Source organism: Entelurus aequoreus, linkage group LG12 (genome assembly GCF_033978785.1).
Source record: "Entelurus aequoreus isolate RoL-2023_Sb linkage group LG12, RoL_Eaeq_v1.1, whole genome shotgun sequence".
Taxonomy (NCBI): domain Eukaryota; kingdom Metazoa; phylum Chordata; class Actinopteri; order Syngnathiformes; family Syngnathidae; genus Entelurus; species Entelurus aequoreus.
In genome coordinates, this window is record NC_084742.1 from 51,634,790 (window position 1) to 51,639,789 (window position 5,000).

At 36.1% G+C, this 5,000-nt stretch overlaps 1 protein-coding gene across 2 annotated transcripts in view; it reads left to right on the plus strand.

Annotated features, from left to right (window-relative positions):
• Positions 1–5,000, plus strand: part of pde5ab (phosphodiesterase 5A, cGMP-specific, b) — a 184,894-nt gene that overhangs the window by 21,874 nt on the left and 158,020 nt on the right. The gene's annotated exons all lie outside the window — the stretch shown is intronic.

Genomic DNA, 5,000 nt, shown 5'->3' on the forward strand with positions numbered 1-5,000 from the left:
AATTGAGTTACAGTATTATTTATAGTTTTATATAATGGTATGTGTATGTTAATATATATACACCAGGTGTGAATGAATGATGGGTTTTTAACATGTAAAGCGACTTTGGGTACTTAGAAAAGCGCTATATAAATCCCAGGTATTATTATTATTATATATATATATATATTTATATATATATATATATAGTATATATATATATATATATATATATATATATATATATATGTATTGTTTTATGTGTGTGTGCAGTGTGTGTGTATATATATATATATATATACACACACTGTGTATACAGTATGTGTATATATGTATATATGTGTGTATATATATATGTGTGTGTATATGTATATGTATATATGTGTGTGTATATATATGTATATGTGTGTGTATATATATATGTGTATTTGTATGGATGTATATAAATATATGTGTATGTATGTATATATGTGTATGTATGTATATATGTGTATATATATGCGTGTATATATATATATATATATATATATATATATAATATATATATATATATATATATATATATATATATATATATATATAAATAAAAGTTAAAGTACCAATGATTGTCACACACACACTAGGTATGGCGAAATTATTCTCTGCATTTGACCCATCACCCTTGATCACCCCCTGGGAGGTGAGGGGAGCAGTGGGCAGCAGCGGTGGCCGCGCCCTGGAATCATTTTTGGTGATTTAACCCCCAATTCCAACCTTTGATGCTGAGTGCCAAGCAGGGAGGTAATGGGTCCCATTTTTATAGTCTTTGGTATGACTCGGCCGGGGTTTGAACTCACAACCTACCGATGTCATTATTTATATATATATATATCTATATATAAATGTGTATGTATATGCGTGTGTATAAATATATATATATATATATATATATGTGTGTGTATATATGTATATATATATGTGTGTGTATATGTATATGTATATATGTGTTTGTATATGTATATGTACAGGTATATATATATATGTGTGTGTATATGTATATATGTGTGTGTATATTTATGTGTATATATGTGTATATGTATTTGTATGTATGTATATATATTAGGGCTGTGAATCTTTGGGTGTCCCACGATTCGATTTAAAAATCAATTTTTTTGTCAATTCAACACGATTCATGATTCAAAAACGATTTTTTCGTGATTCAAAAGGATTCTCTATTCATTCAATACATAGGATTTCAGCAGGATCTACCCCAGTCTGCTGACATGCAAGCAGAGTAGTAGATTTTTGTAAAAAGCTTTTATAATTGTAAATGACAAAGTTTTATCAACTGATTGCAATAATGTAAATTTGTTGTGACTATTAAATGAACCAAAAATATGACTTATTTTATCTTTGTGAAAATATTGGACTTGTGTTGTCAAGCTTATGAGATGCGATGCAAGTGTAAGCCACTGTGACACTATTGTTATTTTTTTAAATTTTTTATGTCTAATGATAATGTCAATGAGGGATTTTTAATCACTGCTATGTTGAAATTGTAACTAATATTGATACTGTTGTTGATGATAATCATTTTTGTTTCACTACTTTCTGTGTCGTGTTTGTGTCTCCTCTCAATTGCTCTGTTTATTGCAGTTCTGAGTGTTGCTGGGTCGGGTTTGGTTTTGGATTGCATTGTTATGGTATTGCTGTGTATTGTTTTGTTGGATTGATTAATAAAAAATTACAAATATTTTTTTAAAAATAAATAAATACATTTAAAAAAAAACGATTTTTTAAAAATGAGAATCGATTCTGAATCGCACAACGTGTGAATCGCGATTCCCACACCCCTAATATATATATATACATACATACATACACTGTATATACAGTATGTGTATATATGTATATATGTGTGTGTATATGTACCGTAATTTCCGGACTATAAGCCGCACCTGACTATAAGCCGCACCAGCTAAATTTAGGGGAAAATACAGATTGCTCCATATATAAGCCGCACCCGACTATAAGCTGCAGGGTTTTGATGTGTAATTACCGTAGTATATAGGGGTTCCTGCTACCACGGAGGGGATTGTCGGGACAGAGATGACTGTTTGGGAACGCAAAGCGTCCCATTTATTAACTAAATCTTTCAATCATTCAATCAAACTTTCACATCTTTGACATGGCGAACAGCATTCGTGCAGAGTACAAATAATACAACGGTGCAAAGTAATACAAAGTGCTCGCCTGTACGTTATCAAAATAACCAGCCTGCCGGTATATGAAAAGTCAGTCTTTAATCATTGTGTCATCGTCTTCCTCCTGCGTACTAAAACCACCGAAATCCTCTTCGTCGGTGTCGGAGAAGAACAGGCCGTAAATAAGCCGCACCCTTGTATAAGCCGCAGGGACCAGAACGAGGGGAACGGCGTGCTGTGATGGTACTGTCTTTATTACCCTCTACAACATGTACAGACAGCGTGTCAGCCCAGTCACATGTTGTGTGCGGTTTCTGCTTGCACACGTAAGTGACAGCAAGGCATACTTGGTCCACAGCCATACAGGTTACACTGACGGTGGCCGTATAAAACAACTTTAACACTCTTAATATGTGCCACACTGTGCCGCCCCCCCCCCCCCCCCCCCCCCCCCCCCCCGTGCGTCGGTTGAGGTGGGCGGGGTTTGGTGGTAGCGGGGTGTATATTTCAGCCAGGAAGAGTTAGGACTGCAAGGTGTTCTGGGTATTTGTTCTGTTGTGTTTATGTTGTCTCACGGTGCGGATGTTCTCCCGAAATGTGTTTGTCATTCTTTTTTTTTAATAAATGTTTTTATTGAATTTGACAGGTATTACACTATACAATAGAACAGTAATCACATTTTCCTTTTTTTTCCCCACCCACTTCCAAGAACAGCAACCCAACACACACCCCATACACACACAACCCCCCCCCCCCCAGGTCCTACATAAGTTAAAGGTACAGTCACAAATGGAAAATAATTAGTACATCACTTTCTTCTCAACATAGGCAGATAATAAATATACACCCAGAATAAATGTCAATAAAAAATTAAAAAAAGGAAGCTGGTTTGTGAAAGGTGAACTTTTCATGTATCCTATAGCGTCTTTAATTTAGCTATGTAGTCAACCACACCACCCCAAACAGAATAAAACTTCCCAGGTGCCCCCCTAAGATTAAACTTTATTTTCTCCAGATCTAAATAAATCATAAGGTCTTTAAGCCATAAGGAGGCTTTGGGGCAAAATGGTGACTTCCACTCCAGCAAAATTCTCCTACGTGCTAATAAGGATGCAAAGGCGATACTATCCTTAAATTTTCTCCTTATTTGGGGATCTGATACCGTCCCAAAAATGGCCATTTCTGCACATGGTGTCAGGTTTAAATCCAATGCCTTAGCAAGGTGTTTGAAAATAGTTGTCCAATAGTCCAGCAAATGGGGACAAGACCAAAACATGTGCGTCATGTTTGCAGGTGACATGTGACATCTGTTACAAGTATCCGAAATATTGGGGTATATTTTGGAGAGTTTGGAATTAGTAAAATAAATACGGTGGACAACCTTAAATTGTATTAAATTAAGCCTTGAACAGGATGTACTGTTGTTAATTCGGGTTAAGGCAGAATCCCAATCTCCATCATCTAAAGATCTGCCAAGCTCTTCTTCCCAATTCCCTCTGATTTTATCAAGAGACGTTTTACTAAACTGGGATATTAAGATGTAGATTTTGGAGATTAGGCCTTTCTGATTTGTGGGAATATCTAAAATTGAGTCAATTAGCGAATTAGGTGGAGTATTAGGGAAAAAGAGACTATTTAATTTAACGAAATTCCGAACCTGAAAGTATCGAAATAGGTGAGATTTTGGTAGGTCAAATTTTATACACAGTTCACTGAAACTAGCGAAGACATCACCAATATATAAATCCTTTAGCCTGCTAAGGTTTGACTGCTTCCATAGAGAAAACGCTACATCTGTGCTAGGAGGGAGGAAGAGGTGGTTATTATGAATGGGGCTGTGGTTGGATAAGCCCTGCAGGCCGAAAGTATTTCTAAATTGAGACCAGATTCTAAGGGTAGAAATGACGATTGGTCTACAAGTAAATTGGGATGGTCGATAAGGTAATTTTGATGTAAGTAGATCCAAGAGAGAGGTAGAACAGGAACTAGCTTCAGATTTACACCAGATTAATTCAGGTACTTGGATCCAGAGAGTCACTTTGTGTATGTTAGCTGCCCAATAGTAGTATTTTAGATTAGGGAGTGATAAACCACCCACGGACCTATGCCTTTGCAGGAACTCTCTTCTAATCCTGGGAGTCTTGCCTTTCCATATAAAGGATGAAATTAGTTTGTTTATTATGAAAAAAAAGGAATTGGGTAAAAAGATAGGCAAACATTGAAACAGATACAAAAATCGAGGAAGCACATTCATTTTGACGCAGTTTACCCTGCCAGCAATAGTTATGTGTAAATCTTTCCACCTATCCAAATCTAATTTAAGTTTGTCGATTAGAGGTGGAAAATTGTCCTTGTAGAGAGCTGGTAGCTTGCGACAAATATGTACACCTAAGTACTTGAAGCTGTTCCTGGACATCTTAAATGGGAAATATCCATCAGGGATCTCAAGGGCCAAATTATTCACAGGGAAGCATTCACTCTTAGCGAAATTCAATTTATAGCCAGAGAATGATCCAAAATTGTTTAGCAAATCAATAATCTTTGGAATGGTAGAGATTGGATCAGATATAAACAATAGTAAATCATCCCCGTATAGAGAATGTGTGTGTTCTAGACCGCATCTATGGATTCCTTTACCAATACCGGCCGATTTAAGAGCAATGGACAAGGGTTCGATTGCAGTAACAAATAACAATGGGCTTAGAGGGCACCCCTGCCGTGTACCTCTGCCAAGTGTGAAAAATTGGGATAACATCCCATTTGTGCTTACGGCAGCCCTAGGAGAAGAGTATAGAAGTGCTATCCAAGATATATATTTAGACCCAATGTTAAACCTCT